At 34.1% G+C, this 15,771-nt stretch overlaps 1 pseudogene; it reads right to left on the bottom strand.

Annotated features, from left to right (window-relative positions):
* Nucleotides 1–10,311, bottom strand: part of LOC105501649 — a 13,836-nt pseudogene extending 3,525 nt beyond the window's left edge.
* Between the last annotated feature and the right edge of the window lie 5,460 nt (nt 10,312–15,771).

Genomic DNA, 15,771 nt, shown 5'->3' with positions numbered 1-15,771 from the left:
AAGAAAGAAAAAAGAAAGAAAGAAAGAAAAAGTGCTATTATCATGGAATCTTTGGGGTGTCACTTTTCCGGCCACAAACCTCTGTGGCCAGTGGCACCTCTGCCCAAGTTCTTGTCCTGCATCCAGGAAAAATGAGATATGCAGACAAGTGGAGGGTGAGCAAGATAAAGAGAAGAGTTATTGAGTGTTAGAAGAGCTAGGAGGAGACCCACAGTAGTTAGCTCTTCTCTGTAGGCAGGTCATCTTGACATCTGCAGCTCTCAGCAGAGAGGAGGCCTGGAGAGGGTGACTACTTTCTGCAGTCAGGTTGTCCAGATGTTTGCAGGTCTCCACAGAGAGGAAGCTCTGGAGAGGGTGGCTCCCCTCTGCTGCTGATCATTCCAATGCCTTCCCAGCTTCTAGCAGAGAGGAGGCCCTGGAGTGGGTTGCTCTTCTCTGTAGCTAGTAGTCCTGACATCTCTGCAGGTCTCTGAAGCTCTCAGCAGGGAGGGTAGCTCCTCTCTGTAGCTGGTCCTCCTGTCATCTGCTGAGCTCTGGCTGAGCCTGTGGCTTTTATGGGCCTCTGATGGGAGAAAGTACATGCTGATTGGTCCATGGAAGGCAATGGACTGGTGCAAAGGCACCACAAGTTCCCACTCTGATCGTGGGACTAGCAGCCTGCCCCCAGCCTTCAGACCCTCCTTGGCCTGAAAGTGGGGCCTCACTGGGGATCCTCCCCCTTCTGCCTAGGAATATGCTTCCTGCTGCCTTTATGGTGCCAAGGTTCACCAGACTTTGCTCCTAGATTAGAGCATGCCCTTGAGCAAGCACTTCTGAGCCTGCAAAAGCAGGGGTGACGGGGGGCAGCCCTGGTCCTGTCTGCTCTGTGGAGCAGGAAGCTTAAGTCTGCAGCCATGGTTTGCGTGACTGCAGCTGCCCAATGAGGGCAGGGTTCTGCCTGCTCTTGGTCCCCCAGTAGCACTGGGAGGTTTGGATCTGCAGCCACAACTTGGGTGGCTGTAGCCCTGCTCAGAAGGGTGGGGCTTCTGCCTACTCTGTGGATTGCAAGGCCTGGATGTGCAGCCAGGGTTTGGGTGGCTGCAGCAGCACCCAGCACCTGGGGAGCTGCTTCCACCCCAGCTTGGAAGAGGTGGGGCTCCTGCTTGCCCCCAGCTCCTGCTGGTTCCATGGAGCATGCAGCCCTGGCCTCCCTGCTGCACCTGCTGTGATGGCAGCAGCAGGCCATCTGGAGACACCACTGCCATCAGTATTTAAAATAATACAGAGATATTTGTTACAGAAGTTTACAGAGATATCAACAATTAAAACTTTCTTTTTTAAAAAGAAGTTTGAATTTCTGTCTGTGTGTGTTTTGTACTTTAATCTTAAAAATTACTGTAAAATTTTTATTCAAGTATCTCCATCTTTCAACAGTTTTATTTTATTGTCGTTATATTTGATATGATCCTAATGGATTTTTTTTCCTCTGGATGTTGGACCTTCTTGGGTGTGATGCTGTTTCACAGTAATTTCTGATTTTATTTTTCTATCAAACTTTAAGCTAAAATTTTCAGTGTACTATCTTAATTAAGGGAAAAATTTAGGCAGTTTTGAGTACTTCCTTGATTCTTTCAGCCATTAGAGAATTTTTTTTTATTAAATACCCTCATATTTTATTAGAAAGTTTCATATAAAATTACTTTTAACAGATTTGTGGTTTTCTATTGATGCACATATTTGCAAAAATAATTTCATGGTGAATTTTTATGCCACTCATTTAAATTGAAGCCCTCTTTCTGATATCTGCTCTGCAGAACAAATTCAATGAAAGGGCATATTCTTCACTGGCCTTTAAAAAAAACAAATGTTTTCATTCCTCAGTTTTCACCACTAAGAACTGCAACAGATTCAATAGGATGCTATTATATGTTTAGTCATATTAAGATCCCAATACAAGTACCAGTGCATTGTAAGAGAATGTTGTATCTATACTCATGGATAATTTAGAAATAAATTCTAGTTTATTTCTTTGCCAGAGACGGCAAAAGTTATAAGAAAAAATTATTTGCATGCACAGTATCTGAGCTAACTTGCATTTAATAGTAAGAAGATCAATTAATTCTCAGTGACACAAGTGTTTGTGTGAAGAATGCTCTAGTACAAAACAAATTTGAGATTTAATAGGTTTGATCTTCAAAGACAAGATCAATAGAGATCTGAGTCCACCAGTCCTCCTAAGAATACTAATATATCTCTACTGCTATAAACTCTAATATTCCAAAGGAAAGACTAATTTAAGGAATAAATTAAAAAAAAACTACTGGAAAATCAGTCAAAAATATTAAATACGAACTGTTATAGCCAAGAGGAACCTGAAGAGAAAAGACAACTCAATGTAGTGAAGGCATCCTGGATGGGATCCTGGAATAGAAAAAAGACAGTAGGTAAAAACTAAGAATACCTGAATAATGTATAGACTTTAATAATAATGTAACAAAGCTGGTTTCTTAATTGTAATAAATGTACTACACTAATATAAGTTGTTTATAATAGGGAAAACTGTTACAATATTTTTTTACAATCTAAAACTGTTCTAATATTTAAAAATATGAAAAACAAATTGACCAGCTTTGAAACTTCAATAATACAACTTTTTCTTCCAATGCTTACTGTGATATTAAGTTAAAAACTTTTGGAAATTGGGTTTAGTTTTTAAGATTTAGAGTTCTAAAAGATAAATTACAATTTCATTGTATTGAATTGTCCGGAATCTGAGAAAATTAGTAGAGAATCATTTTACCGTTGCGTTACTAGAAGAAAGTCAATGCCAATGATTAAAATTATGCAGACATTATACTTTTGGAAGGCATTCTTATGAGAGGACTAACATAACAGATTTATGGAAATATACTTGAATTTGAAGAGATTCCCTTAGAAAATAAATTCAAATATATGAATCCCTCTTTCATACTTGAACTGTTAACAAGCTAAGTGTAAATGAATTTTCAGCATATACTCTTCTGTCTTATGGAATTCATTATAAAATTTTACTATAGGGAAATTAAAAATTGTTCATTAAAAGGCTGAATTAGAATAATAAAGCAAAATAAACATTTGACTATAAATTTTAAGAGGAGTTATAGTTCATCAATGAATGCTGAGTTCCTGATACTATTTCTGTGTTTGATAGGGCATCTCTAAGATTCACAAGAAATGTAACAGTGTATTAAACAAAGTATAACTCTATCCATCAAACATCTAGTTATGGGTTTAAAATATGCTTATTCCTTGTTTACATTGGTTATGTTTTTTGCTTCATTACACTGACTAATGAGATTTCAAATATCTAATACCTTAGAAAATGTACAGCTAAATCCATTTTGGACGTTAAATATGGAAATAGCTAAATAATAAATTTCTGTCACATAGGAAGTGTTTACTTGGTGTTAGACATCATGCTAAGTGCCTTATATGCAAGACATATTTAATCCTTAAAAATCCTATGACATAGTGAATATTAACCCTCTTTTAGAGGTAAAGGAAGTTGCAGTTTGGGGGATCACAGTAATCAGGAATCATTGATTAACAGTAGGAATATGTGAGAGGTCCATAAGGCAAGACAGTATAGATTCACTTCTCAGATCATAAGGATGTTTATAAGAATTACAGTTACATGTGCATTTACCTCAGGGTCAGACTTTTGACCAATACATTTCAGTGTGTGCATTCTGCCATTGACAGAGATATGTTGCTACATCATTGTTCACTCATCTTATTGTGCATTATATCTGTAGAATAAGAGTTGTCAACAGTACATAATGTACTGAATTATAAATGAACAAATAGTGTACTTTATATTATATAAACAATTATTATCTGTTAAACAGTAGTATTTTATGTACAGATGATTTGATGGAAACTGATTTTGACTTTCTTAACACAATACTGATATCATCAGTTGAAAAGCAAAAATATCAGTTAATCAATTTATCTGAACCTACAGTCTAACAGTGAATTTTACCAAGATTTTTTTTCTTTTCCTGCTGTTCCTCCTCCTCTTTTGCCCCTCCCCTCTCCCTTTGTGTTTTAGTCTTCTTGGGCTGCTATAGCAAAATGCTATAGACTGGGTGGCTTAAATAACAAATATTTCTCTCACAGTTCTAGAGGTCAGGAAGCCTAAGATCAAGACACTGGCACATTCAGTGTCTGCTGGAGTCTCTTACCTGGCTTGTAGACGGCTGCCTTCTCTCTGTGTCGTCATATGGCAGAGAGGGAGAGAGAGCACTGGTTTCTTCCTCTTCTCATAACAGCACTAGTCTTATCATGCCATAACTTCATCTAAGCGTAATTACCCACCCAGAGGCCCCACCTCCAAATACAATTGCATTAGAGACTAGGGCTTCAACTCACAAATTTTGGGTAATGCATTGAGTCCATAACACTCCCCTTTCCTCTTCCTTATTCTTCCTCTTCTTCTCTCAGATTGGTTTTATTGTTTGGTCCTTATATTCTATAGATGGAGTCTCAGCATGTATCTAACTCCAAATGTAATACTCAGTAGTAAGGCATTATGTAATTAATTGTTTAAATTTATTTCTAAATTTTTTCAAAGTATACTGTATTATAAAAAGTAAAGTAATATGTTTATTTAAGCTTTAGCATACACATTGATTTCTAATAAAGAATCTCTTTAATGTCGTCTCAAGACTTTCTGACTATACTAAACAATGTAGCCAATAAAATTAACACAAAGGTAAAACCAATTCAAATATTTGGACATTTCTGACTATACCAATGTGGCCAATAAAATAACATGACGTTGAAACAAACGCCAGGCCGGGCATGGTGGCTCAAGCCTGTAATCCCAGCACTTTGGGAGGCCGAGACGGGCGGATCACGAGGTCAGGATATCGAGACCATCCTGGCTAACATGGTGAAACCCCGTCTCTACTAAAAATACAAAAAATCAGCCGGGCGTGGTGGCGGGCACCTGTAGTCCCAGCTACTCGGGAGGCTGAGGCAGGAGAATAGTGTGAACCCAGGAGGTGGAGCTTGCAGTGAGCTGAGATCCGGCCACTGCACTCCAGCCTGGGCGACAGAGTGAGACTCCATCTCAAAAAAAACAAAAACAAAAAAACAAACTCCAATATTCATCACTTTTGGGAGATGACATTTTGAAAGATTAAATTTTTTAATGGTCCAGATGCTTTAAGGTTTGCACAAAAGTATCACAATCAACTTTGTATTATTTAAAATTGACCACCAAATATAACTTTCAGTTATATTTATTAAACATATATATATTAACATTCCAAAAATATTATAAATATAATGCTGAATGTACCTGTTATGAGGATATTTAATTGTTTACAGTAATTTTCTTCCAGTGGGTTTAGCATTCCTTCAAAAGCATTTGTTATTTAAATGTTTACATTTTTATTCTGCCATAGTGAAATATAAAACAAGTCAATGAAACGCCATTTTAATCTAGGAAATAAGACATTTCATTAAGCATGAAGAATTAATAAATGCTGTAGACATTTTATGTGGAATATACATTTACTTATGAATACTCATTTTCTAAATACATGATGTTATCAAGACAAATGCAATGTTTTACTTAACACTGATATTACACATCAAACCAATTCTGGGATATATATGTTGTTTAAATGTTTTGTCATCTATACTTAATTTTCTATGACATTAAAATAACTTGTAAAAGTTAATATTTCTTAGCATGTAAATATAATTGTTTTTGAACTGAAAGATAGTGAACTAAACTTGCCATGTCAGCATTTGTTAGGATATAAGTTAACTATTATGTAAGAGTAAAACCTCAAAAATGACACAGAGTAAAATAATTCTCTAATCAAACCCCTTAGACACAAAGTAGCACTAATGTGTTAAAATGAGTTTTCACAATGTGTTCAAAAAAATTCTGCTTTATACGACTATATATTTAGAGATATTACTTTACATTAATTAGTGTTATGACCTTGTATAAATCACTGAATTATTCTACTTTATTCTGCTGATTTGTAAAGGGAACCCATTCACTTGAACATCTGCCAATCTCTTTCCAATAACAAAACTCTGAAATTCTAGAGATTAATAGCAGGACAATCAACAGCAAAGTGCTTCATGAGATAATTTTTTGTTTGATTAAAACATTCTGTAGTTAACTTTATATTTTATCATGATTTAATTATGATTTTAAATTTTATGATTAAAATATTTATTTGCTGAGCCATTAATGGAATTCTAACATATAATGACAATTATAAATTTTAGTTGATGTGTTAAGTAAAAATGAATCTTTTCATTTCCCCAAAATGAAAAGTCTTAAGTACATTTAAAGTTGTATGATTTATAATATATTCAATCAAATTATACTTAGGCATATAATTCACATGGTTAAGATGGCTTTCAGTGTTACTCATAATTTAAGAGTGGAGATTTTATACTTAATTTACATTTGTCGTAGTTTTTTAAATTACATACAATAATCAGAAAATAGTCTGAACTAGTTTCTTTTCCTCTTCATTTTTTGAAATTGTATAAATATATTAGTTTTTTTAAGTTGCTACTAGATGCTCTTTTGTTGTTGTTTTGGAGCTGAAAACATTGCCCTAACTCTGTATCTCGACTCATTTGTATCTTGAGTACAAAATATTCATATTTACAGTTTAGTAGGAAAATGTTAGTAGATTTATTAAGAATTTTCAGTCAATGGACATTATAGTATTGATGCGATGTGGTGGTTAATAACTGTAGTAAATAGCCACTAGCCCTCCAAAGATGTTTGTGTCCACATGTTTGGATCCTTTGAATGTATTAACTTCTGTGGCAAAAGGTACTTTGCAGTCGTGGTTTAGTTGAGGACCTTGAGATGTGGAGATTATTCTGGATTATATGGGTGGGCCCAGTGTAATCACAAGGGTTATTAAAGTGAGACAGGAGGATTAAAGTATGATGTTGTATGACTCAGAGCCAGAGGTTGGAGTGATACACTTTCAAAACGGAGGAAGGGGCTATGTGCCAAAGGATGCAAGGGGCCTCTAGAAGCAGAAAATAGCCTGAAGACTAGAAGGAATGCAACTTCGATTTTAGACTTCTGATCTCCAGTAATGTAAAAGAAAACATTTGTATTGTTTTAAAACTAAAACTTTATAGTGCATCGTCATTGTAGCAATAGAAAACTAATACAGTAGCCTCTTAAGTGTTGTTCCTTGATGTCTCTGTTTTATCCCTAGATCTCTTGTCCATCGTTTGGATTCAATCTAATGAAATTACAATGAAATGAAATGTAATGAATGTAGTGAAAACCCAGTATTTCTATTATTAAGCATAATATTGCTATTTGATATTATAAAACAAAATGAAGTAAATTAGTTACTTCCCTAATATAAATCTGTAAACTACTTTCCTCATATAATAATATATCATGGACATTATGGATAATAATTTTCTAAATAGATGGTGTTATCAAGACAAATGAAACATTTAACTTAATATTGATGTCTTACACATTGAACCATTTTGGGGCTATATATGTTGTTTAAATGTTTTGTCATGTGTAATTACTTTTCTGTGAAATTAAAATAGCTTTTGTATAATATTACTTAGCATGTAGACTATTTTTGAAGTGAAAGATGGTAAAATAACCTTGCCACTTAAACATTTTTAAGGATATCTTAACTATTATATAAGAGTAAAACCTCTTGAAAGATAAGGCAGAATAAAATAATTCTCTAATCAAATCCCTCGGAAACATAGTAACACTAATGTGTTAAAATGAATTTTCATAATATGTTCAAAAAATGTCTGCATCACTTAAGTCATATCTCATCAATAGAGAGAAATCTGTCATTTTGTTCCATAGTTGAATAATATTTTATATCATGAATGCTCTACAGTTCATCCAACCATTTTTCTGTAGATGGATATATAGGACACTATTTTTTGAAAGCTAATAAAATTACCTAATAAAACTCAGTTTTAAAACAATCCATTGATTTTATCTTTAAACTTTTAATTATCTGTATTTTTATGGTTTTTTCAAGATTTTCATTTCTTGGCTAGTTTTAATAATTTGTACTTTCCCCATACATAATAAATATCACCTGGATTTTCTCTATTTTTAAATTGAGAATGATAGTTATTAGTCTTTCATTATTTTTATAAGCTCCTTTATCAGGTTTCTAGCAATATTTCCTTTCTCTTTCTACACACACATACATACATAAGTAAATGAGTTTGCATTCTTATGCCTGTATATCTATATTTATATCTATATCTTTATATCTATATCTATATATCTATATCTATCTGTGTGTGTGTGTGTGTGTGCGTGTGACAGAGTCTCGCTCTGTCGCCCAGGCTGGAGTACAGTGGCGCGATCTCAACTCACTGGAACCTCCGCCTCCCGGGTTCAAGCAATTCTCTGCCTCAGCTTCCAGAGTAGCTGGAATTACAAGTGCCCGCCCCCATGTCCGGCAAAGTTTTTTGTATTTTTAGTAGAGATGGAGTTTCACCATCTCGGCCAGGCTGGTCTTGAACTCCTGACCTTGTGATCCACCTGCCTTGGACTCCCAAAGTGCTGGGATTACAAGAGTGAGCCACCGCGCCCAGGCATGTGCCTGTATATTTTTAATTTGACTATCTTTTTATCCTCTAATCAGTCTACACTTGGTTATTTATTATATTGGTAATATTAAAATATTTATGTATTTAGTTTCTCTTTCTAGATTTTTTTCATTTAGTTAATTCCATCATTATTAATTTCCTCTTCTTATTTTTAGTTTAACTTCTTTCTTTTTCATTTATTTTAGTGCATTGACTTCCTGCCATTAAATTTTCATTCCAGGCATCAGCAAGGAGAAAGGGAGAAGGCAAAATAGGCACACCTACCAGCTTGGTCAGAAACCATTTTAGTAGCCTTCCAGCCACCAGATAGAAAACTTCCATATATACCGATTGCCTAGCATGTGATCACACAGCTCTTCTCTGTGCAAGACATAACAGAGAATGTCACTTTTGTTTGAATGCATTGCTGGTATGAATAAAATTGAATTTCTACTACTGAGGAAGAGAAATAATATGAGTATTGGGTAATTACACTTTCTGCTGCATCCCCTTCTCCTAGATGTGAAAGCTAAAATGCTTTTACTCCTTTTCCATTCCTCACAGTTTCAAGACCCTGGATTTCACTGAAACCTGTTTTTAAGCTTTTCCTGAGCTTGTCTAATTTTTAAAGAAACTTTATTTTAAAGCACTGTTACAATTTCCCAATCATAATAGCATTATCCATTTAGAGTCAATTATATAAATTGCAGAGACATTACCACCATTTCTCCACTATGATTTTTATCTTTTACAATAGCTCAGTTCTGATTTAATTGTTGTTTGGTTATTGTATTTTCATGATTATTCTCCTCAGAACACATTGCTGATGTAGTTTCTGAATCCGTGTACTTCTGAAAATGTCATTCCTTTACTTTGACGGGTGAATAGTGACTTGAATCTGTCTCCTTTTGTCTCAGTAGATAATATTTCATTAACTGGCTAAGTTTTAATATTATAAGTAAGACAGATATGAGCCAGATTCACTTTCCTTTGAAAATTACTTCCTTATAGAAGCTTATAAGACTTTCTACTTACTGTTGGAATTCAAAATATTCACTAGGATATGTCTAAATAAATGACCTTTTTTATTAATCCTCTCAGGGACTCAGGGAACCTTTTCAATCTTCAGGCATACATCTTTCTTCAAACAAAGAAATTTTCTTTATTTGTTTAAATATTACCTCTCTCTATCACTTTTTTATTTTATTTCAGGATTTCCTTTTATACACATTAAAATTCTCCTATCTTTGCTTTCAATAGCTCATCTTTTCACTGGTGATTGCCGTCATTTGTGCTGTTTCTATGTGTTTTGGAATTCTTTCAATAGATCTTCCTGGTCAACTTAACTTTTAATCATAACTATTATTTTTAGTTTAACTATAGAAACATTTAAGTTAAAAAGTTTTTTTCTTATTTTTGTTCCACAAATTGTTTTATTCCTGATAGACTTGACAGATCATATTTCTTTGTTTATTTATTTCACCTGACATTTCCATAAGTTCTACTTCTTGTGAAATTGCTCTTCTTTGTTTTCTTCTCTGTTTTTGCATCTTCTGGTTTCCTTCGATTGCTCATGCTTTCCAACACCATGATATCACATGCAATAATAATTCCTGCTAGGACACGTTGGACGCTACAGGAACTGGGATCAACTGAACTCACCATGGCAGATAACACTGATGACTCGCCAGGCTTTTTAAGCATCTCGCTCACGGTAGCAAGTCAGTTGGAAACTTCCCTTGTGACACTCAAAATTCCCAATTAGTTTAATAATATAAGAAAAGTACAGGCCCTAAAGGTCAAATCAAACCTACTCTAGATTGCTTGAGAGATATCTTGACCTGTGATACATAGCATTCATCCTATTTCTGATAAGAACCCATGTTCTTTTACTTGTTTGCTGTCTTTCTTTCTCTCTCTTTTTTTTAATAGAAAATGTTCTTTCCACTTCTGAGTCTATGTAGTCTGGAAGAAAATGACCCCACACCAACTTTCATGTGAGGGGAGTTTGACTGAATCCATAGTCATCAGCACATTCTCTTCTAGGTGGCTGTGTTGATTGACTCAAATAATGGTCACCAAACTGAGTATAGTCTGTTGAGGAAGAAGACATTTACAGAAGGAGAAATTTACTCTCTTTTGAATTTATATTTGAGAGGAAAGATCTGCAATGCCTGGAAGTCCTCTTTGCACTACACATAGCTTTGTAAATCAGCACAGAGGAGAAAAGAGCTGAAACACAGGCAGAGTTTATGTTCCTGAGAAGCAGGTTACCTGAAGCCTTGTACGTAATCTGAATTTTTCAGTTATGTGAAAAAATAAATGTATCTCTTTGCTAAGAAGTTTAAAAACTAATTTTTGAAATATCATAAGTAATGAATTTTTATAATCTGAATAAACTTGCGTAACTCAAATGTATACCAAGAAAGAGAACATTACCATCACCTCAGAAGCTCCTTTCATGCTCCCTTCCAGTCCATCAGTGACATTCAAGGGAAACCGCTATCCTGTTGTTTAACACTATACATTAGTTTCGCCATTTTTGAATTATGTATGAATGGAATATATGACCTTTTCGTTCTGAATTCATTAGTTCAATATCTTGTTTTTGCAATGCATTAATGTTTTCATGTGTAGTTACAGCTTATTTATTCTTATTGATATAATGGATTCCATTTGTAAGTATAACACAATTTATTCATTTGTCTGCTGATAAGCTTTTTTTAGTGAGCATATGTATGCATTGCTGTTGGTGTATACCTGATCATGTAACTACCAGGTCAAAGGGTAGGCATATTTTCAGCTTTAGAGTGTGCTGACAATTTTCCATAACATTTATGAGAATTCACACTCTTACCAGCAATACATGAGAGTTCTATTTCTTCCACATATTTGCCAACACTGGTATTTTCGCTACAGACTTTTAAAATGTTCAGTTTCCTGTCACTTGTAATCGTTTTTTTTATTAAAAGCCTTCCTGTTTTATTAGTTTTCCTGCCCTGGCTGTTATTTTATGTTACAGAGGAAATTGAGAGGGAAGATAGCTCATTCATGTTAAACTCAAACCTCTATCTTTTTGGGAAATTTCAAGCACTCTATTCTTTTCAATATAAGCATAGAGAATACATATATATACACACACACATGTATATACATATATATTTTAAAAATATACACATATATATATGTATCTATATGCATACATATACACTGTATCAAAACACACATATAAAGACTCATTCAAATACACACACACACATACATACACACATATTCACTGTATCTAATACTGTCCTCTCATTCCAAAGTTAAAGTAAATATACAAAGGTTTTTATTTTAGTTCTTAACCCAAAGTAGTTAATCAAGTTGTGGAGTTCCATGGTCAATCGATGAAGTGAAGTTGTTTCATCAGTCATACATTGATCCTGTCCTATCTTTCTTTAGAAATAAATTTAGACTATATACTAATTCTGATTTTTAAATAAGAAATTAAGAAGAAAAAAACTGTGTCATAACTGTTTCAGAAGCATGTGATACTAAAAATATTTTTTCTTCAGGTGTTGAAAATCAGTGATATTATTCTAGTGTAAATTTTATTTCTTAAATTAAAGTGGCATTAATGATGTTGTAACTATTATAAAGTAACATGTATAGTGTTATTGTTAAACATGTAAACGGGAAAGTAAATTTTAAATGTGTTGCCTACAACTGAGGTTAAAGGAATTTTTTTGGTAACTCTGTCCCCAAATCACTTTGGGACTTGGAAAACTTTTTAAAAGATATTCTGAATAAACAATGAATATAACATTGAAATGGAAGCTTCTTGAGTCTTTAGTCTTCTTATCTACTGCTGCAGAACAATTACAGTTGGAATTGTACTCAGAAGAAATACTTCCTCAATCATAGTTATTGCTAAGTGCATATTTGAGATCAACAGATAGAATAGTTAATTATCCCTTAAGGACTTAGATGCCAAGGAGATGCCAAGGACTTTTTCTCCTGGCCTTTTCAAGTACTGCTTATTTCTGTATCTCAGTTATAATATATACTAATAATCCTTACCATATCTTGGACTTAACTGATTTAATTTGTGGTGTTGATCACTTCCTAGAGATTTTCTAATAAAAGATAAAATTTTATCACATATTATAAGCTTTGAGGTTTTGAAGAAAACGTGTTTGTGCAAGAAATAGGAGAACTGAGAGACTATAAAGCAATTTTTAAAATGTAATCAAAAAGCTTTCAAGGGGGAAGAAATATTAGCAAATTTCTAAATAATTGTGATTACCATCTAGATAGCTAAGCTCAGACCTCCTTCACGGCAAATTATGGTATTTTCAGATAAACTATTATTTATTCATATTTATTTTAATCATGGTTGATATATAATTTTTAAACTATAAGCTTTTTATTTTAACATATAATGTTGGATTCTCATTTGAGATTACAAACAGTGCCTTTACATTTTTAAAATTATGATAGCTGCTTTATATAGTTTGGATGCCTGTCCCCTCCAAATCTCATGTTGAAATATAATCCCCAATGTTGGAGGTGGGGCCTAGTGGGAGGTGTTTAGGTCATGAAGGCAGATCCCTCATGAGGGCCTTAGTGCTGTCCTTGTGATAGGAAGTGAATTTTCATGAGATCTGGTTGTTTAAAAGTGTGTGGCACCTCCCCTCTCTCTCTTGCTCTCACTCTTGCCACATAAAGCAGATGGCACATCCCCTTGCTTTCCCCTATGACTGTAAGATTCCTGAAGCCCTTACCGAAGCAGATGCTGGAGCTATGCTGGTAGAGCCTGCAGAACCACGAGCCACTTAAACCTCTTTTCTTTATAAATTACCCAGCCTCAGGTATTTCTTTATAGCAATACAAGAATGGCCTAACACAGTGTTACTAGTGCTTGAAACCAGCCCATTATCCTTCCTTTCCCTGGCATGTTGGGAGCCTGTATTTCCTTAATACCATGCTATTAGATAGGATCGTGTGCCTAATTATGGGCAACAGAATAAAAGCAGAAGTGACACTTCTCCAATTTTTCTCTTTTCTCATTCTAATTAGTGTGCTGGTCTCATGTTGAAATGCTGCAGCTATTAAATAAAAACAAACTAAGTCTTGGAGTCATAGAGTACAATTGACCTAGAGAGTTGTCTGGACTAGTAAAAACTTGTTGAAAACTCAAGAATTTAATTTTTGGTCATTTTAACTAATGAGATTTTGAGATTGTTTCAAGCTACAATATACCTCATCCTGCCCTAATATGTAAGTCAATGCAAGTACAGAATAACTAATACCTTTTTGAGAGTTCATTTTTTTCCCTTCTATTGAGACTGTTATGTGAAGTACAGTACTTCTTCTAATTATTAGTCATATATCATTGTATTATTGATGATACAGTAGTCAAACTAACGAAAACTTTACTGTATTACATTTCTTTAGTGGTTCACTAAATTTTATTATAGTTGAAATTTTGGAATAATTGAATTGATATCTATTTTAGCATTTTTTAATTGAATGAATAAAAGAAGTATCTTATGCTCCTGATGTGTAGGGGTACAAATAAAATACTCTAATATATATCTGATGTCAAAATTTTATTTCTAATTAATCAAAAACAATAAAAATTGTAGCAGCTAACATTTATTGAGTATGCTATATGCCGGGCCCTATTAATACTTTACACATACCATCTCATTTAACTCTACCCTGTGAGGTAGGTACCATTACCCTGATCATATACATGGGGAAGCCGAGGCACACACATATTACTTTATTTACCGAAGGTCAACCACTAAACGCCAAAAGCAGAATTTATACACAGATTCCAGAGACTGAGATCTTATGTGCTATGTTAAGTCTCTAAAGATAACTACTAAAAGCTTAATTATGTGAGAAATATCTAAGTAACTTCTTACTTGTATTTTAAAAATCAGTATGCTTTGTATGTCAAGGCATGAAAAACAAGACTCAGATTTGTTGACTCAGGTTACTTAAAAATCTAGGAAGACCTATGACTTTAGGTAAAGCTTTTAAATTCAAACTGAAGAATATGACTGGGCCTCAGATATTTGCTCTCCAGTTCTTGGCTCTGTTGTCTCTTAGTTCCATTTTCAGGCAGGTTTTTCCTGGGATCAAAAAGGGATAGTCCAAGCCCCAGGCTGTTTCCTATGAAATGAATGTCTATTCCAATGGCTTTCTCAGAAAAGAAAGGAACTTTTTCTCTCCTAGAAGCAACACTAAGGATATCCTTTGTTGCAGTTGTACTGTGACCTGCTGATAGTCTTAAGCCCTTCCTTCCTACCCGTCTCTAGAGCTGAGGGTGGAGACAATCTCATTCAAACTTTCTGGGTGAGAGTTGAAGAAGAGTGAATTTGTCAATAGGAAATGTGAATATCAAGGATGGGACAGAAGAGAAGGCGATATCAGGGAAGAACTAACAATTGTCCATCCTAGCATCTTGCTTTTATTTTAAATTTTATTTTATCTTTCATCACTAAAAAAAAGTGAAATTAATGGATAACCACTTTTTTAGTGTACTTCTAGACCCCTAGCTAGAATTTTCACTTCAATTTTGTATTCATTGTTTACTCAAAACGTATTTTAAAACATTAATAATGAATGAACGTTTCACAATTTAAAGTGCCAGAAAAATGCAAAACTTCAAAATAAGCACCCATATGTGCATTTCTACAATGCCGTCATGTTGGCATTTAAATACAAGGATGGTGTTCTTGTATTTTAAGGATCTTGATTTCCCAAATTATTCAAACATTAAAAACAATCCAGCATAACCATGCCTAAAATAAATCTGAACAAGTGTAACAAAAAGTAAGCTACAGGTATCAAAACAAGTAGGTATGTCATCTCTCTTCTCATAGGAACACAGTTTACAGAGGTAGTTATACAAATATCAATTTCCAGTGTTATGTGTCTTTAAACATAGTGATGAGGGAGTAAGAGAAAGAAAAAATAACAGAATAGTAACATCGATTGAATATCTGTTTCTTTCAGAACCTGCACTATGTAATATGATAGGCAAATTCACATATATTATTTTATTATAACTTCACACGAGCTCTTCAGAAGTTGATATGTCTTAGTGAGTTACACAGTCTGCCACAATGAACAAAACTGGACAGCTGTAGATCAAACATCTAAAAGCAA

Source organism: Colobus angolensis, unplaced genomic scaffold (genome assembly GCF_000951035.1).
Source record: "Colobus angolensis palliatus isolate OR3802 unplaced genomic scaffold, Cang.pa_1.0 Scaffold73, whole genome shotgun sequence".
In the NCBI taxonomy this organism is placed as follows: domain Eukaryota; kingdom Metazoa; phylum Chordata; class Mammalia; order Primates; family Cercopithecidae; genus Colobus; species Colobus angolensis.
The sequence above is the reverse complement of the archived record's forward strand: the minus strand, read 5'-3'. Positions and strand labels throughout refer to the sequence as shown.